The following is a 24848-nucleotide window of genomic DNA, read 5'->3' as shown; positions in this document are numbered from 1 at the left end:
TTATGCTAATAGGATTATTGTTATATTAAAAATAGTGCTAATTTGAGGCTTTAAGAGTACAGATGTACAGCTCAAATGTTGTGTTCTTGTTAGCCATGCAGTAGAACATGACATAAAGTAGGTATTTTGTCATTGTCAGGAACAGAATGGCTCTAGTGAACAATAGATTGCACATCTTTTCATTAGGGGAGGGACCATACTTGTCAGCAGACAGACTCAGAAAACATGAGTGGATGAAAGTAATAAGGGAAAGCTGTTGGCAGTGGGAGGAAAAGGGGGGAATGTGATTCTCAGCTGTGGTGCTATTTGCTGGAAACCAAAGCTGTAAAGCTTCCTCACATATTAAAAAAAAAAAAAAAATCTGATTTTAATGGGTTTTTTCCACCAGCACAGAAACAATGCAGGTAAGCTATTTGTTGTGTCAAGGTTTGATTGATTGATTGATTGATTTCCAACTCAAAAAAAAAAAAAAAAAAAAAAAAAAAAAGATTGTGTGAAGGCATAAGAAAGAAACTGCAACCAGGTCTGTAATGATAAAGGTGCTGGAGATTTGCTTCAGAAGTCAGCAGTTTGAAATGGTACAACCACATCTGTTTACTGATACCTGGAAAATAGCTTATTCTTTCAGGGGTCATTTAAAAAATGTATTTTGCTTTGTGGGGAATATTTTATTATCAAGAAACGAGCCAGAAAGTAATATTCCTTTTGTACTCATCAGTATTCTAGCAGAACCTTTCATGAATCTATTTTAATTTATAAAGCAATAGAACAGTTTGAGAAAAGTGTGTGCACTAAATATTGTCACAAAATTGTAACCATGCTAGGGCAGTTCTCCTTTAGTTCTGTTCCAGGCTACTGATACTCAGTGCTTCTCCTTGGGTAAGTGACCTGTTTTAATGAGCTCTCACTGCAGCAAAATTCACATTGCTTTTCAAGAATGAGTAGAAGGGTGTGCTCGTGTAACCACTCCATCCTGTCCTCAGCTATTCCATCCCTGGGGAAGCTGAGGATCAGGGTATCCACACACGTCACTTGGAGCCTCAGGTTTTAAGATTTTGCCACTTTTAGCACTGGAAAGTCATCTTTTAGGAAATAAGGAAAAATATCCTTTAATCCTGGATGAATTTAAGTTTCATTAGCATCTTGATACCCTTGCTTCAGTAAAACCTTTCTCCTCATGATGAGGTTTCATATGCACAAATGCCACTTTTACACTCGTGGGATGAACATACTGCACCCCTTGATTGGATTATATTGGTCAATTTGTGCTAAGAATGTCTGACAGCCACTGGGCATAAACACAATGCAAAAGCTCAAGAGTCTATAAACCCACAATTACTCTTTATTAATTTATCAGAAAAAGTTTTACGCTATTGGGAAATCTGGTTTGGCCTCCACTAAAGAAAAAGGTTTTAGACTGTAATCACACGTTATGTTAAGATGTGACAGTTTTGGTTCCAGAAAAACTTTTTTTATAGCAAGATTTCCAGAGGAGAATTTCTTTTGCATAATAAAAATTAGATCTGGACATCCTGTTTTGCAATGGGATCAGGAAATAAGTCAAACAATTACCCCACTGATAAACAATTTTTTGTCTGATGGATGAACTGTCTTTAGGTAATGGGACTGTGGGATTCCATTCTTTCACACTCTGTGCTGCAGTTCAGCAAAATTTAAAGATGCTGGCTTGTGAATTTTTGTGTAGAAATTTTATTAAGTGAATGAATGCTTTGTTACTTTACCTGTTTGAAGTAATAGTCTTGCTTTTTGAATTTGTTGTAACTTGTGCCAGCTTCATATTTACCAGCTTAATCAATAAAGCCATTCAGCACTTTGATGTGAACAAGATGATGTCAATAGTGTATTTGACAAATGCAAGACTTATTTATATTGATTTTTCTCTTTACATAAGCATATTTTTTCCTACCATTTATTTTTAGCTGCAGGCATGCAACAGCTAAACCAGACATTTAGAACTGTAAAACCAAGGCTTGAGCCTGCAGTTTCTAACCTCACCTGGTTTTTCCCTGCTTTCTTTCCCTCACTTTGATGCAAAGAATGCTCTCAAATAACTTCAGTCCTGATCCAAGTTATTTTTCTTAACTGCCTTTAGTCACTATGGTGGAACAATGCAAATAAATGAGGGAAACCAGGAGGAGCTTGTGGTTGGTTGTTTTGTTTTTTTTTTTTTTTTTTTTTTTTTTAATGCCAAAATACTTTTTCTGCCTAAATATTTAATGGGTATCACATAGACCCGAGAATCTTCTGATTTTTTTTCCCTCCAAGTTTTTAATTTGTCTTCTGAAAAAATGTATCTAATTAGTACATCATAAATAGTTAAATACAATGGAATACTTCATCTTGACTAAAACTTATTGCTTGCTTCAGTCTTCAGTGGCTTTAAATGTACTTGGAAAAATCTTAAGTGTAATCAAGCTGCCTGAAAAATGTCAGTTCTTCCTGGAAAAAAAACCCCAACTGTTGTTATAGATTTCTTAAAATTGTTTCACTCAGAGTAGCAGTGTTTACTTTGCTGAATTCTGAGGACACCATTCATTCCTCAGCAGTGAGTGGGGTAGCTGATAAGGAGGAGGAATACACACATGACATGCAACAGTGGTAATGGAATGGAGTCATAGCAAACATGTGCATGAACTCAGAACTGAAATCTGTTGTTAGTGCAGAAGGCTATTTTGGATACTGTGAAAGGAAAAACAGTTCACTGAGACGCAAATCTGAAGTGCCACAGGAGCCACTACTGATTGATATAATTTCAAGTCTGTTTCAAAGCGTGAGGGCTCCAAACCAGATTGTTCTCAGTTCCTCTTGAATCCCGTGATGCAGCTTCAGTCTTCAGGCTTGACAGGCTCTGGAAGCAGTGGCATCTAGGGTGGATAGAATGAATTGGAAATATCAACCTTAATGAGGATTTTTCTTGCTTTTGTGAATATTGTTTTGGTTTAATGAGATCACTGCTGCTCTTACATCTGTAATGATTAGAAATATAAGTGCTGAGGAAAAGGACATTTAGCACAATTTGTAATTGTCTTATTCAAGTTCTTTTTTGAAGGGATTTTGTCAGAACAGCTAGAAAGCTCAACAAAGAATGCATCTGAGCTGAATTGATGTAGTGCACATTGATTACAATTAGAAAACTTTGTGGCTAGCATATATTAGTTGGAACTTCTGCTGAAAATGATTTAATGTGAATCATTTGTCAGCAGCAGTATATTTGAATTCTGTTGAACAATTTTCTTGATGTACAAAGATTGGCATCCTTAATGTTTTAGCCATATGGAACACATTATCCTGAGAGAACGATGTGCTTTTTGTATGTTAGTATGTATGGTTTGTATTGGGTTTTTTCGAGTTGTTTTTGTTTGACATATTTTTTTTTCCTGGTTGTATTTTTAAAAGTTATTTGTTTTCGTGTGTGTTTGGTTGTTTTGTGGAAGTAGACCACCTGATCACTTTGTTGCAAGTACTTTTACATTTAAAGCCTTTATTGTTGGAGAACTTGCACAGGGAGTTAATGAAATAACATATTTAATGCCTGGCAGTAAAGCCAAAGTCAGAATTGTCAAAGATGAAGCTTTAACTATCAGAATGACTGCCAAAACAGGATTGCTGAGAAGCTGGATGATCTGGCTTGGTGTCCAAAGCACACTTCTACAAACACAACTATGGCATCTGAGGGATAATTTGTGCCTAACATAACTGTGCTGACAAAAGCTGCTTGCTCTATGCCACCAAAAATAGGGTTGTGATGAAGCTGCTAATTACAGCCCTCTTTTATCTGTGCTGTGACCCTCTTACAGATCAAGATGAGACATTCCAATGTGAACAAGGCCCAAGTCTTTGAATAGCAGAAATCATGGTACTAAAAGTCATACATTAGCAGCTTTGAAATGTGTTCTTGGGGTTTTTTATACCTCACCCACATATAACTAAATATTCTCACTATTTTATATGTTGTAGTGCTGTTAAAACAATAAAAAGGGCAGAAGAAAATTGTAGATGGGCCCAGCTTGCCTCTATTTTGGCTTGATGTGCATGACTGCCGGTGACACAAGCTCTGTGTAACTCTTGTGATGCTCTGTAAAGCCACTCAGACAGTGTGATGGTTCCCATTCCCTCCTCTATTCCAGCTGCTTCTACTGCCAGTGTTGGAGCAAGTAAGATCCTGGTTCTTGCTATATTGTGATGCCTGAGCCTTTGAGATTCCACGTTGAGGAGGATATTTATAATTTATTATTGTTCATTACCCACATCCTCTCACCTCCATGACAGTAATAGAGCAAAAACAATAAAGAGCCCTGTTTTACTGAGTTGTCATATTTCACCGTTGTCATTATCATCTCTAAAGTGTTATATTTTACAGAATATGGCACTGCTTCTTAAAAAGAAGGAAAAACTTCAGCAACTCAAAACAGGCTTTTTTGTGGTATTAAGAGTGATAATGGGATTTTTTTCCATCCCATTAGATATTCTAATGTGGCTAGAAATGCAGTTGGGAAAAAAAAAATGCCCCAAGTGGTATTGAACCCTACAACTCAGAATCTGTCTGAAAATGTGGAAGAGAAGTTGGTAAGACTAGAAGAGAAAATAAGAGAGGGGAAGAAATCCTTTCAAGCTATTTAATGATAGAATACTTGGAATAAAAACAATAATAGAAAAAAGTTCCTTTTATCAGTAGCTGTGTTCTAAAACTCTAATTGCACTGCTTAGCTGGAGAGTGAAGGAAATGAACTGAATTCATTGTCTTAATGATACACTTAGCAGATGGGCAAAATGAATACGTAATAAATTGTGCTTCATTTCTTACACAGACAGCAGTTTCATGAAATATAACAATGTTCTGCATTTTCTCCATCTGTTTCTACAAAAATGAATTTATTTCTTCTGTTTTCTTTGCTCCCCCTTCAAAACGTTATTTGATTTGAATATCATCTAAACTTGAGGGAAATGATCCTTGCCATAAGAGGTCTCAATCAAAGCCTTGTCATTAAAAGAAAGATGTGTCACTATGGAATTGTACCCCAGGACTGCATACAGATGTAGATGCAGAATTTGGGATTTTTGAAAATATCCCTGGAAGAACTAGGAAATGTTGTAAAACCTGGCTGGTGTTTAGCCATGCAGGTAATTCATTTAATGCAAAACCTTTTACAGTACCTCTTCATCTTTGTGGAAGGGCTCTATACTCTGTTCTAGCAGATTTAGGTTGTTTTGTTGGTTTTTTTTTTTACCCGCGTCAGTTTCATACCAGTTACAAAAGCAAAAATTACTCCTGGTATTTCTGTGAATCCGAATGTATTGTAACATTTTATGGATATGTGCTTCATAACTACTGTAGTGGTCTTCCCCCCCTATTTTTTTTTCTTTAATATAATAAGATTTAGGATGAAATCTAGAAACAGATGTTTGCTTCTGATGCTCTGCAGTAAAATGCAGCTTTATTTCAGCTATGGCCCCATCTGTGAAGCATTAAGTACCCGAGAGCTCTAAGTTTCTCTGAGGGGTTATTTCCTATGTATTTGGGACTGTTAAATTGTCAGCATTGGGAAAGATCTCTGAACAATACCAGAGTTTTGAGAAAATGATCATAAAGGCCAACTTCACAAATGCCTTCTTTTGTATTGAAGTGATATTATACTGGGTATTGTTTTAAGAAAAGGTTTTATGTACAGTTTCTGGTGTTTAAAAAATAAAAAAGCCTATAGTCAGTAAAACTTGCTGCTTTTCAAAGACCAGTTTTGTAGTTACTGGCCATAATTTCTTGCTGTACTTGATAAATCTAGGTCCAATGTTCTTTCCCTTTTTATTTTTAATTTATTGTGAATGAGAGTAATGCAATCCAGTAGTCAACAGGAATATTACACAAAGTACTAAGAACCATAATGTACTGTCTAAAAGTGATTCTGAATGAGTTTTGTGCTTAACTACACCCGACTTTCAATAAAGAACCCTAAACACCATATATTCAGCCTTACGATTTAAGAGGCCTCACATAAACATACACAAAGGAACGAAGACATTGTATTCAATGGAGTGCTCCCCTTTGTTGCTATGCTAATGAAAAATGTCTTAGTGAAATTTTAGGTGCCTTTGTCCTTTTTATTTGTGTTAATTCATCTTTAAAATGAATGTTTTTATTCCTGTGAGTGATTTGAGGAGGTTGAAAACTGCTAATACCCATATGCATTGAACTATATGCAAAATATTTAACTCCTTGTCAATAACAATGCTTCACAGCTTTCAGCAATGGGACTTTACAAGGGGACTTGTGTGATATTTGTGTTCTAGAAGTGGCACTCCTATGGCCTACACTTGTAGGCCTACACCCTACTCTAAGGGTCTGTATCCAGGTGAATAGCATGCTTCTATGGAAGGAAGTACTATTATCTCTCTTTTATTGAGACAAAAGCAGCTAATAATTTACCCAAGGTTATTCAGGGATGCTTTCATAAGCTTTAGAACTGTGCTCTTTCTAGCAGGTTGCTTTGATAATTATTTAATCACACTGGAGTGAGGTTGCTCAAATTATACGAAGTGTTTTGCTCCTGAATTTGAGATTCAGTGGCACCAGTCAACTGGGAGAAAACACCATATTGCTATAAATGTGTCTGTAAAGTGAGGCCTAATAATACACTAAGACATACCAGCAATACCTGTAAAACTTGGCAGGTGCTAATAAGGCTTCTGAACTGGTTTTCCTCACATTACCTAAAGCAGCCTAAAAAAGCTTCTGTTTTCTCCAGGCTGGCGTAGGCTGTGTGGCACTGGCGGCTGGATGTGTGGATGAACAAGGTTCTCACATGGGTTCACTGTTACTCACCGCTGAATAGCACAGTGCAATGTGCAACAAAATGGTTTGGTGGGGACACGTTAAAAACTGTGTGAGGAAGGAGATAAAAAATCATGAGAGCAGCAAGGTGCATGGTAGTAACAAATCTAGTGTTTGTCAAGGAACCAAGTTTAAAAAGTGGAGAAACAATGGTTTAGAGAGGTGGATTTTGTGCTACAGATGGAGGGAAGGGCCTTATTGAAGGGTGCAGTGACTCCAAATCACCAAGATTTGCTTAGTGCCTGTCAGTGCTTACAGAATACTTTGCCTTTGCTTTGTTATTCTTCCTGAAGAAGTGCAAGGTGCACTGAGAGGTCTGGTGTTCAGATTCACGCACTCCTACTGTCTCCTGCCAGTGCACACAGCTGATTCCCTCCCTCCTCCCTTTCCTTTCCAAAGGAAAGATTGAACTGTCAGACTCATTGCAACATCTGTAAGTTTCCACCTTAGTGAGAGATTCAACCATGTTTATACTGCAAGTTCGATTAGTAAGGATTTATTTATTGTAATCCAGTTAAAAAAACCCCTCTTTGGGAAAGAAAAAAAGACATAAAAGTTCACTTGACAGGTTTTCCTTTTAAAGACATTGAAGACTGAAGAATTTAAACTGAAAAAGAAATGTAGATGTACTGAGAATGTATTTATAACAGAAAAACAGATTTTTATTTTTTTTTCCAGAATTAAATGAAAATTTGCTTGTTGTCTTTCTCCAGTGTTTCTGTTCACTTGAGTGAATTTGTGCTGGGGTCAGAGGCTTGGCTGGTGCTTTATTAAGAACATTACATGGTCCTGCAAATGGAATTCAAGAACTGCAAAAAATTTGTATAGTAAGTCTATTAAATTTTTTACTAATATGTCCATAAGGAACCCTGAACTAAAATTGGACCTCACATTTTGATCAATTGTGTGATAAATCAAAGGAGAAAATGAAGAATGACCTTCACTAAGAATGCTTTGCTTCCTCTGTGGGAAAGGGAAGAGTCAAATGATGATTTATTTTTTCCGCTCCCTCTAAGTGGAAAGAGGAACTTTCATGCAGGGATGAGGTTTTTTTAGCCTCTGAGAAGTTGTTTTCTTGTAGAAGAATGCTTTAGATTGGAATAGTTTATAGTAGACAAGAGTCTTTTTTTTTTTTTGAGATGGAGCAGGATTTTGGATAGAGTTAGGATCACCTAACTACTGGGGAACCAGTTTGTTGTTTTCCCCAAGTACTCAAAAATGATCCTTGTGTCATCATAGCTCATATTGAGAAGGAAGAGGGAAAGGAACAAGGAAAGGGGAAAAACAGAACTGTGATATTCATATTTTTGTACTTCATCTGGGAAACAAAACTGGCTGTCCATGTGATGATCACACACCATAATTGCTTTTTCGATGATTCTGTATTCAGCTTGAACTGATCAATATAGTGATGACCTGAAAAATGAATAAATTTACTTGTCTCTGTTCAGTTATAACTCTTAAAATTCCTATTTGGTGCAACTGTACTTATAAGAACTGTAGAGGTAACTTACAGAGCAAGGAAATGGTGCTTCAAAGTAACCGTAATGATTATAGCCACATGCTGCTGTGGTCACTTATTGTTCCAGTCAGAAAGAATCACAGAACAGGGAAAAATATTCCATAAAAGAGCAAAGCTAGTTCTGGTCCTGCTTCTCACTATTTCATATGGCATTAGTCAGGTTCCAGAAGTCTTACTGCAGGATTTTGATGATCCAAGCAAGAGCCTGCCTGTGAGACGGCAGAGGGTCTTACAACTTTAAGAAAAAGTGGAGCATCGGTGAACAGGAGTTGGCACTGGAACTTAATTTCCTTTGGTTTTATTTGATTTACAGTGTCTTAGACATAGCTGTGTATGTCAGTTTTCAGCTGAGCATCGCTTGTCACATGGTCCTAGAGGGAGCAGCTGTGAGCCAGGCTGTCTGCTCGGGATGTTCCTCTGGGAAGTGTGCTTAGAAAGGCAGCTCCACTGAACTGCTCTCAAACACAACTTTTGAAGCCTCATAGGCCTGGGATTGGGACACAGGCACTGCTGGCTGTGCATACACAAGTGAGGACAAAGCTTTGAAATGGTAAGTGGTATCTTAAAAAGTCCCTGTCCACTGCTTTATCCACAAGATGGAACTTGGTTATTCCAAATGAGAAATTTGTGATGCCAAATAATAAAAGCTTACAGAAAAAAAAGTCAAATATCCTAAAGACATTATTTCCTTCAGAAAAAGTACAGTGGAAATGTATATTATCTCTTTTTTTTATATATATATATATACAGAAGTAAAGAAGAAATTCGAAACTGAAAATTTAAACGGCCAATTAAATTTTTCTGGTCTGCTCTACTAGTGAATAATTACTTAATGTTGCCATGTATTGTCTACTGACCTCATGTTTATTATTAAATCATGCTTGCAGCATTGCTGTAAGTCTCTGTATAAGTTGGCATGAATCAGGTTATTAGAAATATCTTGATTCATTCCAGCTGCATCAAAGTTTTTGTTCTGAGAAGTACTGGGCATCTTATTGGAAAAACTCCTAAGTACTTACTAGTTCCAGAGAAGCTAATAAAAATTAAATCAGCTTATCATCAGAAAACAAGGCTTCCTTTTACTAGAAAGGAAATATCGCATATATGTGTGTTGAGTGCAAGAGAAATCTTATACAATGGGTTTTTTTCAGAGATAACCAGTGGAATATTTTTCCATACCTATGCAGAAAGAAACATGGTCGAGTATTCCAGAACAGTATTAATGAGTCTGTTGAGAAGGTATTTATGTCTCTTTATGGGTTCTATTTGAATGTGTTTGCACATACCTGAACAATTTTAAGATGTGATCAACCTGTGTTTTATAAATGAAACATCTTAGATTTTACAGTGTTTCTTCAGTCAAAAAAGTAATGTTATAATGTGCACAGAATGAACCTTATCATGCATTGAATATCTCTCACTGAACAACTCCCAAAGACATAACTGGTTCTACATTTTTCATGTAGAAAATGAACATTTTCATTTTGGTGCATATGACTATCAGAGATTACTGTGTTGTCCACTAGGTACTTATTTTTTTAAACTTTATTTTTTTCTCTCAGCCTGTATAGTATTATTTTGATGAAAAATTCAAGATGTGATGGCACAAGACAAATGCCACTTGTGCAGCTGATGACAAGTGTAAGAGGTAACTGAAACAAATTCCTTTAAGCTGCATTGTAACTCGCCTTGTCTTTCCAAAAGAGCAAAGTGTACCATAAGAGTCAGGTTTTGTTGCTTCAATCTCTCTTGATAATGATTCTAATTAGTGTTGTGATAATTAGATGCAGATGGTTTGCAGGTGGGGAATGCCAGCCTTCATCTTTTCTAAATTGCTCAATGTGTCACCTGTTTGACAAAATAAAGAAGCTGTGGGGCCTGTTGATGTAACAGAAAGACTCCACATAAAATTCCACTGGTTTTTGATCTTAATAGTTTTTGATCTTGTGTAGTAGTGGATATATTCAGAACCGTGTGCAAACAGCATCTTCAGGAGACTAACTTGTGTGGACAAGTTAGTTTATGTGATCTTCCTCTGATTGTACTATTTCTCTTCTGCCCCTCAGTCCTGGGGAAAACCCTTCCTCATGCTCATCCTCCTCTTTCACTAATTGGTAAATCACTTGCTCCCAAATGCATAAGAGATACGTGAAAATCCTCTTCAGCAGAGCTCCTCACTGAAATAGTTGGCCATTCTATGTACCTTTTAGATCCTTAAATCAGTGACTATTTTACTAGTTGGGATAGTCTGTGTAACAGTGGTGACAGAATTCCAATGAGATTTCTACTGGCTCTGGAGGCAGGGGGAGGAAGAAGACTGAAAGCTGCTGTATCTAAGTCCTCACTTCATTTCCAAATGAAGTGAGACAAAACAATTTCCATTTTAGTCATGCAAAAGAAATGTGTTTACATACGTTGCTTATCAGATGTGAATTTATAAACAAGGTAAAGTGGGAGAAAGGAAGTGCTATCCAGAGTTGGCTGCATTTCTTGAAACGTTGTCAGCGATCTAGAAAATTTAAACCCACCCCTTGTGTACCTCTAGGCTTCTATCCAGGGCACTTCTCAGATTTACCAGAAAAGGTTTCCTGTTGTAAAAAGGCATTTAAAAAGTTAATGTAATTTTCTAAAAGGTAACCTGATTAAGCTTTGAGATATTGATTTATATTGTTTGTTTTGTAATCCTTTTTGTATCCAAAATTGCCGCTGCTTGGAAGACCACACTTTGCAGAATTCATCGGTGTGTGATTCAGCATGGCCTTTAAACCTTGGCATTGCATTGTTCTTTGTCAGTGTGGGCCGGCAGGATCCGGCTCTTTGGCAGGGAAATGACTCCTTGGTACTTGGTACAAAGAACACCTAAAAAGGAGAAAAAAATTCTTTAAATGACTGCTAAATACCTATGACATGATTATTAAGCGCTTGGAGTATCCTATAAAGACAGACATGGAATATATAGAGTCTGTCTCCTGGATTTTTCCCTTAGGAACCAAGCTTACCGGTATCTGCTAAAAATGCTACTCAAGAAACAGATTGCAGTACCCTACTGCAGCTGGATACGTCTATCTCTGTATAAGCACACTGAGATTTGTTGAGCAACATTTATCTCTGCTAAGCCCTTTGTCTTTCCATATTCCAAGATAACTTTGTCTGAACTGAAACTGCCTCGGTTGTGATGCTTTGGACTTTTTATATTGCAAAGCCCTTTTTCCTTGTTTGTTGTTTTATATAGGAGATAATTCTGCCTTGATTATCCACCTGATATGGCAAAAATATTCTTGTCTCAGGGTAGTCGGATCCAAGGAGGGTCTTGACCCAAGATAGTATTTCTGCCACAAGGCAGTATTTTAACACTTGGACTTCTCATTAGATATTCATGTCATATCCACCAGGACTGTCTCCTTTGGATCAAGAATGAAATTCAGTTCTGGCTGCAGGTAATTACTTCCTTACCAGGCAGAACTGAGAGATCAAAGATCAGAAATCAAAAATTGGCAGATACTTTTCCTTCTGTATTATTCCTTTTTCCCTCTTGTCTGTTGCAAATACCAAGAAATTATGCAAACTGAGCTGCATTTATACAAGTTTATATAAATCAAGCATATTAAACATTTCTGAAGTTTAGATAATGCCAGGTATTAACAAAATCTAAATAATAGAATTATTAAGAAACCTTTATATTGTTCCTTGCTTCACCAAGAACTTTCATTCACTTCTATGAGACTTTCTCCAGTTTTTCATCCTGTCACAATATAAATTCGTCATGCCAGTACTCTCTTACCTGGATGTCTGTGGTGGGGACAGTGCTGTGACATAGCTCTGCCCAAGCCAGACAGCTGTGGGTGTGTGTCCTGAGTATCTGTCCATCTATCTGTCTCTCTTGGGACTATTGCAACCAGAAACTCACTGTGAGTTCTTTGGGTATTTATTCAGCTCCTTGAGAGGATTTGCAGCTGGCACTGAGGGGACTGATCCTGCAGCTACTTTGCTGCTGGTGCCTAAGCAGCCCATTTAAAACTAACTGCACAATTTCATTTAACAAAGCTCTCAACTTATCAATGTATGAAGTCCAGACCTTTCTTATTATTGTGTACTTAATAAAGAGGAGTTATATCCCAGGCTTAGGCGAATGGAAAGTTTGGGCTTTTATTGCAGATTCAGTAGTCCCTCTTGCAGAGTAAATGTCAAGTCATATTGTAGATTTCTCTGCAACAGCTATGAAACCACAGCTTTTTCAGTCCTTGAAACAGGCAAAACTGATATAAGTCCCTTCTTGGGGATGTGTTTATTATTTGAAATAAAAATATTGTTTGTTTTTCTATGCATTTTATGAACAGGGTTTTATGAAGGGGTTTTTTAACGTCTATTGCTATTATCACAAATGCTTTCCCATTTACTCTCCCTTTACAATACTGAGAATATCTTATTCCTCCAACATAGAGGTTTTTCCAAGGTTAAAGAAAAAGTTTAAAATAACTGTCTTTAAAGCATTCTCCATTATGGTGCAAGGTGGCCCAGGAAGACACCATTATCCTTGGAAAATGTACAAGCTTAAAAATAAGCTTTGGTTTGGCAGGAGTTATAACCTAATTTATTTTATCCTGTACTAAATTTCATTGTGCAGCTGGCTGATCAGCTGTGGCCTGATGATGCCTGAGAGGCACAGTGCTGTGCGATGGACCATATTTCCATCTTTTCCTTGACTCTCCTCATTCTCTTTTAGAATTCTCTTTTAGCTCCTGAGGGACAGAGAAATGGCTATTCTTTTGTTTTGGAATGAATGTGCCTCTCCTCGGACTCCCACACAGGAACTAGATATTAGAGGATCTAACACAGTGATGTCAAAAAACCTGTAAACCTCCTAATTAGACATGTCGTAAGTGTGAAACAATCAAACTTGGGGTTCTGCCCACCTCCCGGGAGCAGGCAGAGAGAGAAGCTGCTGTTTCACCACTTCATTATCACCCAGTGCACTGAATAGGAAAACTCTGATGTCACCCAGTTGCTATAGCAACACCATCCTCGCTTATCTCTGTTTCTCTGGCAACAATCCCTTACTTTCTGCTATATTCACACTTTCTTTGTTACTATAAAATTCCTTCATCGTGGTTTATATATTCACTGACATCAGGTCATCCCTTAAACTCAGGCTGTGACTTACTTATACAGGGGATTACTGAACTTTTATCATTTCACATTAATTTTGGTCGGTTTTGAAACTGGAAAGGAAAACTAAGCCATAGTCTGTAGAGAGGCGTGGTAAATTCTATTTAATTTTATAGTCTGTAGGATTCATTTCAGGCTATAGGGTCTGTGTTTCATTTGGGAATTACCCTCGTTTGAAGTTGAGAGACCTGGGAGTCCTTGGGAGAGTTTAATGTCTGTGTTCCAATTGACTGTTCTCCCTCAGAAGTGGATAAAATCCACAATCTGAAATCACAAGGTACTTGAGGAAAGCAGCCAGAAGTGATACTTAGGGGCTGGGATTCTGTGAAGGGTTCCAACGTGTGTAGAATCAATTACAATATAAGAATCTTTATACAGGAGTCTGGATGTGTAACATCTTAAGTTAGAAGAGACCTCCAGAGCTCCCCATCTGTTCTAACCCCTTGCTCAAAGCAGATTGAGTTAGATCAGACTGCTCTGAAAAAATTTTCACCCCTGTTTTGAACACCTTCAAGGATGGAGATTAAAACTCTTTGTGTGACTGTCCTAGTATTTGACCTGTCTTATTTTTTAAAAGATTGTAAAATAGGAATTTCTACTCTTCCTGCTTGTCAGTTGCTTTGCACCGCTTGTCTTACTGTTACTGTGCACCTCCAAGAAGAGTCTCTGTCTTCTTTGCATCCTCCTTGTGTCCTTGTGTCCCTGACCATCACAGTGACCTTCCACTGAACACACTCCAGTGTGTCTGGTCCTGCAAAGCCAGAGCTGGACATAGAACTCCAGATTCACACTCACAAGTACCAAAGAGAGAGAGGAAGGGGAAACCTTCCCTGGACCTTCCAGCTGCCCTCAGCCTGGGCTGCAGGGGGCTTGTTTTCTTCTGCAAGGGTGTGTTCCGTGCTTGTGTTCACCTGTGCATCCACCAGGACCCCCAGCTTTCTTTTGCAGAGTGGCTTCCTGCTCAGTCCCCAGCTGTATTGTTCATGGATTTACTGCATTCCACATGGGCCATTCTTCACTGTGAGAGCAGGTTGTGCAGTGAAGTTATGGATGCCCCGTCTTTGGAAGTGTTCAAGGCCATGTTGGATGATCTTTGAGTAACTTGGTCTAGTGGAAGGTGTCCCTGCCCATGGCCCAGGTTGAAACTACAACCAACAACAAAATCTGATCTTTAAGGTCCCTTTCAACCCAAACCATTCCATGGTTTTATGAAAAAAATATGCACTTGATTTTGTTGAACCTTAAGATTCTTGTCAACACATTTTTCCATCCTCCCCAGGTTGCCCTCAGAGGCAGCCCTGCACTCCGGGGTACCTTGTTTGTGCTCTTGCTGGGAATGCCTCCTGTACAGTCATCCAGGTTGTTAATGAAGATGTTCCACAGATCCCTGGGGATCTGTTGCCATTTGTGACTGGCTGCCAGCTGGGCTTTGTGCCTGACACTCAGACCATACAATTTTCAATGCGCGTTGCTGTCCACTCACCCTGCTGGCAAGTCACTAATTGGTGATAAGGGGTCTGTCAAACCTTGATAAAGCGGAGATGTACAACATCTGCTGCCCTTGTTCACAGTACCTGTCACCCCATCATCCTGAGCTGTGATTTGAACAGGCATGTCTAGCCTGCTTAAGGGCTCTAGCTACTAGGGACAAACAGCATGACTCAGAATCAGAAGATGAAAAAACTAGGAAAGGTTTATTTATTTCTCTCCCCCTCTATATTTTCTTTTTATTTACAGTGGAGGATCTTCTTCAAGCAATGAAGGGAACTGGAAAGGAGTAAAGAAAGAAGGGCAGAAAATTAATACAATGGATTTTCAGAACAAGTTAAATATTTTTCTTTCTGTGGCTAATAGGTTGATAATGTTCCATAACTGAGTATTAATATTCATTATGAACTATTGAAAATTAACTGATTTGGTTAGCTGAAGAGAAGGTAAAGAATCTTGATATTGTTGGTAGCATCAGCTTTGGTCATCCCTTCCCAAAAGATTCATTTGAACAGAGTTATAGAAAAAATACCTTTGCCAACATTCTTTTGAGTCTTTCATGTAAGTATTCTTGTTCATTTCAGGGAAAATTTATCAGTTGGTATTCTACAAACAGATTTGCAACTTGCGTTGCATTGTGTTTCCATGGAGACAGACATGTTTATGTTCATGTAATACACGGCAATATTAATCACTGGAGACATAAACTGACTATTCCTAAAGTTCTTATCCTCAGCTTTTATATTAGCTCTTTTCAGATTTATGGATTGATGGATACTGCATATTTATGTTGTGTCAGCGCTGGAGCAGTTTATCATTTAACACTTATCTCACTGAAGAGTAATTTGTTCTCTCCATATTAGGTAATTTTTGAAACACTTGTATATAATAAAATCCATTCTTTATACATTTATAAAGACAAATTTGAAAGAGTTTCAAAACTGATTATTTCCTTTTAGGTAGAGTAACTACTTTGTCATTTCTATTATTATTGCTCTCTGATATTTCAGTATTCTGTCATTGTCTGTAGGATCGCTGCAGCCTCATGACGGTGTGGAGGAGATACAGAATCACAGAATCATTTAACCCAGCAGTGCCAAGGCCACAACTAAACCACTGGCCTGAGTGCCACGACTATGTCTGTGCATCACCTGGGGATGATGCACAGTGCATCACCTGGGGATGGTGATTCTACCACTTCCCTGGGCAGCCTGTTCCAGTGCTTTACAAGCCTTTCAGTGAATAATTTTTCCCTAATATCCAATCTAAACCTGCTCTGGTGCAGCTTGAGGCCATATCCTCTTGTCCTGTTGCTAGTTACCTGAGAGAAGAGGCCAATCCCCACATCACCAAAAATTCCTGTCAGGGAGTTTTAGAGAGCAATAAGGTCCTCCTGAGCCTTCTTTTCTTCAGACTAAATAGCCCCAGCTCCCCCAGCTGCTCGTCAGACTTTTGCTCCAGCCCCTTCCCCAGCTTTGTTCCCTTCTCTGGACATGCTCCAGCCCCCCCCAGTGCCTTTTGCAGAGAGGGGCCAAAAATGAACCCAGTGTTTGAGCTGTGGCCTCACCAGCACCCAGCACAGGGGGACAATCACTACCCTAGTCCTGCTGGCCGCACCACTGCTGATACAAGACTCAATGAAACACAGTTTAATTTCTTGGATAGAATAGATGCTTGCTATCAGTATATTTCTAAACGAATTGTGTCAGGGAGTTTAACTCCACCACTCCTTTAAATAGCTAAGTAGCAGTTGAGGTTCCATATAAATGGAACAAACAGAACCAAAACCAAAAAGCATCTACATGATAATGTTGACAACTCTGTCTGTCGAGTCATAATGAACATTTGAAGTCATTCAGCTACTAATTGGACAGATTAATATAATCTTTCCTTTAAGCTCCTCTCCATGTCACAGTATCACAGACTATTTTTCCAACTTTCATGATGGAATTAGAGATTTCCAAGAAGCTAGTTAAGTATGGGCTGTATTTTCTTGCTGATAAGCTAGGGGTTTTTTTTGTTGTTGTCGTTTGTTTGTTTGTTTGTTTGTTTGTTTTAAATATTCCTGTGTTCCTGCCAGTTTCCCTTACTGGTTTATCATCACTGATACCAGCTGAGACCTTAAGGATATATTTGTATCAAATTGGAAGAGCTATTAAATGTAACATTTCAATGACAACTCTAGAGCCTGTCTCAGGGCAACTTTCATTGAACGTTAAATGTTGTTCTATTCAGGAAAGACACTTAGCACTGCACTAAAGGACAGTTAGTGAGAGACCATTAGAACTGTCATCCAAGGATCATCCTACACCTCTGTACCCAGTGATCTTCACCCTGCTGTACCCACAGGATTTAACAGAGGAGGTAAAGTGACTGAAGCAGATCAAGTTGAGTATTCGAATTTGAATTTGTACCAAAGAAAATAAGCTGCTGTCTATGTGACAAGGAGCCTGGAGAGGGACAGGGGAGAGAGATATTGTCTAGTCTGAGACATTAATTGAACATTTGCTTTGAAATGAAAAACAAAAAAAAAAAAGGAAGATTAATCCAGGGAGAATTGTCTCTGTCATCCAGGGCTTGGCTTTTTAAAAATAATTACAAAAAGGAAATAAATCTGATTCTTGCCTATTGCATTTTATGACCCTTATGTGTTAGTCATTGTTCTTGAGCTGGGAACAGAAATTATAGTTGAGAAGCAAGCAGAATTTATAGTTCTGAACAGCAGTCTTGACAGTTTCTCAATAAAAAGTAATTCAACAAATTGCCAACACTTTTCCTGATCAGAGTACATAATGCAACAGTTAAGTGACATCAGGCTCAGCAGGCAAGTAATCAGCATCCAGCATATAATGATCTCGGAAATTTGGTGTGTCTGCTCTGTCACGTGGGCAATTGGTGTCATCCCGTGTCAGTTTGGTTCCTTGCCCTACAGCAAGACTTTGGAATGTAAAGAACATCTTACAGGGAAAATAAATGAACCAATCACTACTCAACCACCTCCATTCTTGCCACCTGTGATTAAAAGAAGAACTTGAGAATTTAAAATACAGCTTAGCACTTATATTTGTAGTTCATGTTTCCATGAGTTAATTTCTTATCAGAAACTTCTGAAGTATTTATTCACTCTATGAGTTTTGTGTTTTGCCAGTCTGAGTAGTCAAAGAAGAGTACATTCTGGTTAATTGAACTTCCTCACTTGTTTTCTCCCTCTTTTTCTCATGTATAAAAGATGTCCAAGCAATTTAGCACTGTCTTAACAAGATTTTACTTTGTGGTACGTGTGGTATATTTCAGATTGGGTTTGCTTCGCTTTGGTTTCTTGGGTCTTTTTATTTGAAGGTCAATTGCCATGACAGTGTGATCTTTTCATCCTGGAGGAGCATTTAACAGAGACCATGAAATAAGCTGTAGATTGGTGGATTAATTAATTAATTATAACAACAGAAATCATACTGTTTCAGTTATTGTAGTTGCATTTCTATAGCCATACATGAATTATACAGCATTACTTAATTATTGCAGTGTTATGCTGCTTTTAATTTCCCAGTGTATCAGGACACCAAATACAAGTTGTCAGGCTGCGTCTATTTCTATTCTAGATTTCTATTATTAAAGCAAATTCATCATCACATTTATCTGTCTTCAGTTGTTTTGTTCTTGAGTATTCCTGCTGTGTTTTGCAGAGCATCTGAGCAGATCTTCATGCACCATCTTTCTCTGTCCATAATTTAATGCTATCAGTTGAAATGGTGGTTGTTCTTTGTGCATCTTGGGTGGACATTTTGGAAAGTTTTTCTGCTGTCCAGCTGTTTAATTTTAACTTAGCCAGGTAGCTTTCACAGACTTGCTTTATAGCCAGCATAGAAGATGGAGAGGATCTGAATGGATGAATAAGAACCTAATTCACGCTTCCTCTCCAGATGATCCTCTTTTTCCATGAATGCTGCAGGAGTCTGGGGAGATTGGCAAGCCAAATGAAGAGACAAATAGTGTCGTGAGAGTATTTTCCTCTTTTACTGGGTATTAGACCTGAAAGCATCTTCAAACCTCTCTTTGGCTGTACAGATGGTCTCAGAGCTGCATATCAGCTCCCTCTGGTGAAAAGAAAGAGGTGTGAAACATGAGGGCTGGCTGGGGAAATAGCTGGTGGTGAATAATTTATAGGACTCTCCCTTGTTTTTCTTGACATAATTATGACTGCTCTTCTGAATGCGTATTCAGGTTGTCTGACTGGAGGCTTGTGTTCCTCTGTGCTGAGGAGTTGCATTCTACAATTGCTTACTCATGCCTTCCATGTGTTTTTCAAGCTGTTGCCTTGATCCAGGTGAATTTTTAGTTACTCTTTGTGTAAATAGACCCAAACGTCTGAAAATGCTGTAGTAAATCATCAAGGTGGCATTTTATAGCTACTGTGTATTTTACACCACATCGTGCTATTCCTGTTACTTCAGCCTGCAGTTGAAAAAGCAAGATGACAGCGTAACTGTTGAGAGAAAATGTGTTATGTAATGCCACTTTTGTTTGGCAGCAGGGGAAGCCAAGACAATTAACTTCTGGCACCTTCTTTGCAGAGTTTGTGTAGCTGCATTTTTAAAATGCTTGGGTGAGACTGGGCATATAAAGCATTTTTATTATGCTTCAATCTTGTAAAAAAGTAAATTTAAAAAGAAGGAAAACCAAAGTTACTGGGGATAAGCTGCTAGAGATGGCTGGATGGATCAGATGAATAAGATTTGCTGGTGAAAATACATTGTCATTTAGATAGTAGAAACAGCTAGAATGTGATCTGTTTAGAGGAGGAAAGAAAAGAAAGATAGCATGTAGGAAATCCTACAGCTGATTCAGCACATGGCACTCAAATGTGACAAATTTACTGTGAATTTTCACTTTCTAGGTCAGACCCAATCACTTGCCTGGGTTTTGTTTGCACATCTTGTTGGTGACCTGCTGATTCCATTTAACACGTACTCTAGAATGCACTTCAAAAAATATAACAGTTTTCCATCTGCTGTTCTCACAGCAGACTTTATAGCCCTGTTATCTACTTGCATCTTTTAGAGAAAAGCAGTTGCCTACAATCTTTTGTACGTGTCAGTGCTGTCAGAAGTATCTGCTCGGGTCTCTTCTCTCCTGTAGGACTTGGGCAACACAGGCATCCTGAAATCATCTCCCCTTCTGTGCCTTTTGGGATTTTTAAGGCCTATTTACTGATGAAGGAAAAGCAATGTTAAATGTTTTTTATGAAACAGATCTGATAGTAATTCCTGTGGTGGAAAAATCATCACATGCTTAAGCATAGAAGGGCTTTGTGAGGGAACAGGTGCCCACAGTCTGTGTTGGTACACAGAACACGTGAATGCCTTTGCATGCTAATTTTAGCATCTTTTGCTCCTTAGTCCCTGTTTATGCAATGCTGATGCACGACACCCATTTTATTCCAATGTTTTTATCAGTTTCTACATAATCCTTTAATGATGTTGACTTATAAAAATGTCAATCACATATTCTTAGTAACACAGCAAATGTGAAACATTCAATTTTAACTTATTTACTAAGCTCTTTTCTGAAGAATTATTGTAACCTACTTGTTTAGAAAATAAATTTTTATTTTAAGTAGCTTGACAAACTTGGTAGTAATCCCTTGTGGTTCAGTGTAACGACAGCCATATGGAACTATAATTTCCAAGTCCCACAGATCTAATTTAGTTTTATGCTATGTTGGATTACATGTCAAAATTATCTTCATGCCATCTGTAAGACTTCTTACATCCTGAATTGTTTTATTGTAGTTTTACTGTAGTGCTTGCTATCTAGAGATTTGTTCTATACATCAGTTACTGATGTTTGATTTCTTAAAGGTCCAAGACGGCTTAATTTTTCCCATATTGTGTCCTGTAGGTCAGCCTCTAGGAATCTCCTGAAAAAACCAAAGTGACCTTAGAGATGAGTTAATGTGCATGTAAGTGAATGTGGTAAACCCCAGGAATTTATTTGGTTTAGCTTCATCACTTGAGAGTGCTATTTTGCTTTGTTTTCACTTGTAATATACGGAAATCTTTTCCCTTTCACGTGTAATTGCTTGGCCTTTCCCACTGAAAACGCCTCCTGAGGACACTCACACGTACTGACATGATGGACTTGCTGAAAGGGAAGAAATGTGAGGAGAAAGAGAAAAAAAAGTGAATAGCCATTAAAACAAATAAAAAGTTAGCTGCTTTAAATCTTATTTTTGGGTACCAAAAGAGGAAGCTTTTCGAAGCCAAATAGATGGCAGGTATGGTTTTTGTAGCCCTAATTTTTGCCTTTTTTGCGCAGTCTTTTATTCTTTTACACAAACACCCCTAGTCCCCGCTGGAGTTCCTCACTGCCCGTGTAGCTGCCCCTGTTTGAGTGTGCAGAGTTGTTATTGTGGTCAGAGGCTGGGCACCAGGTTTCAGTCTTCCCTGTGGAAGTGCTGCAGCCTATGCAGTTACCTCAGAACGCGTTGGAAGGGGAAGAGTGGGAAAATCACAACGCCATCTCAAGTGGCAGTTCAGCAGATGGTTTAATTCTTTGTTCATGGTCAAGCTTTTGTATCCATCAAATCATTGTCTTGTGTTTTCTTTCCATTTCAGCACCCTCTCATCAGTGCTCCATTGAAAATATGAAGCGCACCAGCATACTAAGTGAGCAGTGACCTGCAGCACTAACATGGCAAATGGAGACCTTCTACCCCTTTAGCTTATGTTACAGCCTTTTCTTTTTTCTTTCCCTTTTTATATCTCTGTTTTCCGTGTGGAAGCAAATTCATAAAGGGATACATCTTTCTACGTTCTTTTACAACATTTCATACTGTGGGTCACATGTCAATTACTGGTCTTGGAGGCAGTTGTAACATGAAAAAAATGAAATCTAATATTTGTCCTGCATGGTATTTACATTTTTTGGATTTTTTTTTTCTCCTGAGGAAGCAGTTGAGAGCAAAAGTCAGGGATCTGTTACCTCTCTGATAGATGTCTTTTGGTGTATTTTCAGTTTGCCAGCAGATCTACAGACATCTTTATTCCATCAGTTCTTGATGGTGCAGTTGATGCTCTCATTCCCAGTGTTCATCTTTTGGGGTTTTGTAGGTTTTTGTGCTTTTGCATCAGCTTTAATTTAAAGGCGCTATTTTAAGTTATAGCTGTAAGACAAATAGCAACTTGTGGTTATGGCTGGGTTATTTTTCTGTTGCAGCAGATATGAAGTATTGGCTGCTGTAGGAATTCAGTTAGGATCTCTTGCTGTTGACATTGACATCACACTGCCTTCAGAAAAGTGAATTTGTACACATAATAGGTGGATAGAATTTATTGTCTGAAAATGATATTAAATAGTTTCAACTATTTTTAGATCAACAAAACAAAATATGGCCATGAATGACACAAAGAGAGGTTGCTTGCCTACTGCCCAGTATAGTTTATAGTAAAATTAACTGCGTTAAGAATTTAACACATGGAGGCACCTCAGCCTGTGTAGTGGGCTTTAGTGATACATGCTAATAACAAGATCAATAACCTCTGTCTTGTGTTCTACCCAAACTGGAACTTTGTGGTAAAACTATAGGTGGACAAGTCTAACCCTTATCATCAAAATTTAGGCCTATGCGTTCCATCTTCTGCTTACACCCCTTAGAGTTTCCTTTCAGGGTGGTGTTAGTAAAGAAAAGTGAATTAGTGTAAGATGTGCTCTGGGGAGTTTTCTTCACCCCTTCATCCTGGAGTCTGGTATCAGCTGTACCTTCAGCATGGCTTTTGTAAAAGCCTTCATTTTGCAGGATTTTGGAGAGGTTACAATAAAAAGACAGACCAGGACAGGCAAAATAATAAGGTTATTTAGAGAATTTGTGAAGTTTTTATATGTATATAAGTACATCTTGTAATACTCAAATCAGAGGTGCAAACCCTAAACTTTCTCTGTTTAAGTCTATCTTTGTTTTGGTTAAAATGATAAATGAAGCTTTTCATGGCCGGTTGCTCTCTGAAATGAATGTATTCAAGTAAGTGGATAGGGATACTGGTTTTATTCTTTCAGTAGTTAAAATCCTGCTGCACAAAAGAAATATCAGAATATATGGGATATTTTAAACTTTGGATACTGAGAATGGATCCAGCTTTATTAGACTGGTAACATTTGAAGGGATACTGAAATCAATTGACTCTCATTTGATAGTTGCATTTTTCTGCAATTATGTTGGTATAACCCTGCCATAACTTATGTGGATCATCATCATCATTATCAGTGCTTCTCAGTATCTGCTTTCTGATATTTCATGTTTTATTAAATACTGAACTTAGTACAATCCTTAGGGCTATCCTTTCTTTCCTGTTGTTTCAGCTACAGTTAAAGTAGATGTTTCATCTGCAATTGTGGACTTTAAGCACTATCTCCAAATAATAGTATTTATTAAGAACAAACTTAATCTTCAAAATCAACAGTTTTAGAAATATCAGCCTAAAGATGCTTTACAAATGCATGTAGTCTTGAATTTACAAAGAGATGTAGAAGTTTCTGCCTTGCTGAAATAGCTCATGTCCTTTGTTTTGACAGCCTGTTGATGGAATGCTGCTTTGTTGGCTACAAAAGGACTAAAAGGCTTCTCCCTCTGCCCAAGAGGGTTTTTATATTTTAGCAAGAGAAAATTAAATTTTAATATGATTCTATGCTCCATCAGGTCACTGCATCACCCAGGACAACTTTTTCCTGACAAATGTAGTTACATTTCAGGGACTCAGTGGGGATTTCTTGAGGAACATGAGCTACATGTCTCTAGAACCAAAAGGGATGTGTTTGAACGAGCTGAGAGATCTGGCAGATATCTTTATATGGCTTTTCTCTGTTAGATTTTCCAAGCTGTGGGTGTTGGGAAGGTTGGAGACTGGGAGAGGTGGGAGCCTGTTGCCCTTGAAAGGTTGTGGAATCTCTTTCTTGAGAATTTTTCTGACCTGTTTACACACAGATCTCAGCAGCCTAATCAGAATTCAATGCTTCTCCTGTTTCAAGAAAAATGTTGGATTTAGATCCCATACTAACGTCCCCTCTGACCTGAAAGATTCTAAGAAAACAGATTTGTACTGATTTGGAATATCCAGGGGAAGATGTTGGATTTTTTCTTCACTCATGTGTTTTATGATGTAACTTCTCTCTACCAATAATGAAAAAATTGAAGCAAAACACTTACAGTTATTAAAACACGTGCTATTGCTTCAAATTTTTTCTCTATCAATTTATCTTTTGGTAAATCTTTTGGGTGTGGGTGTTTTTTGCCTCCACTTACTGGATCATTTAGGCAAAGGAACATCTTGGTGCTGTTTCAGATTTCTATGATGTATACAAACCATATGTGTACAGGGATATCTAAATGCAGATTAGGTACAAAACAGGCTTTGAAAGAACAAGACAAGACAATGAATACATAAGTGTGGATTTGATAAAGTACTCTCCATTCTTGCTTAACAAGACAGGGCTGAGAAATAATCCACCAGCAATATTTTGTTAAGAGAATTACGAAGAATGAAGCCTTGCTGGTTTTAATGTCCCAACATGAATTACTGACCTTCAGAGAGTAACTGAAGGTATTTGGAGTTGCAGAAGCCAGACACTTGCTTGGGATGTATCTTTACACATACACGTATAAAGAGTGGAATAAAAGCATAAAGGGAGTAAAGATAACCTGTATTTCAGAACGTGTGTATTTTAGGTTTTGGACTGAATAACATGCCTTCTGCTTATTTTGAGAACCTTGCTAATGTTTCCCTTTTGCTGGCCTAGGATCAGAGAGCTGTTTCCAAGATCTCAGAGCTATTG

General features: G+C 38.0%; 1 long non-coding RNA gene across 4 annotated transcripts in view; it reads left to right on the top strand.

Moving 5' to 3' along the window:
• Window positions 1–276: 276 nt before the first annotated feature.
• Window positions 277–24848, top strand: part of LOC120757796 (uncharacterized) — a 34364-nt gene continuing 9792 nt past the window's right edge. The window contains exons 1-6 of one of the 4 annotated variants that reach the window (XR_005702667.2): window positions 277–404; window positions 7561–7674; window positions 8710–8919; window positions 9521–9608; window positions 9932–10017; window positions 16054–16880. This is a non-coding gene — a long non-coding RNA (uncharacterized LOC120757796). Of the gene's footprint in view, window positions 405–7560; window positions 7675–8682; window positions 8920–9520; window positions 9609–9931; window positions 10018–16053; window positions 16881–24848 lie in introns of those variants that run through there. The other 3 variants (XR_005702669.2, XR_005702670.2, XR_005702668.2) reach the window with 3 other exon arrangements.

The sequence above is a fragment of the Hirundo rustica genome, chromosome 11 (assembly GCF_015227805.2).
Source record: "Hirundo rustica isolate bHirRus1 chromosome 11, bHirRus1.pri.v3, whole genome shotgun sequence".
In the NCBI taxonomy this organism is placed as follows: Eukaryota; Metazoa; Chordata; class Aves; order Passeriformes; family Hirundinidae; genus Hirundo; species Hirundo rustica.
This window is presented reverse-complemented; position numbering and strand designations above follow the sequence as displayed.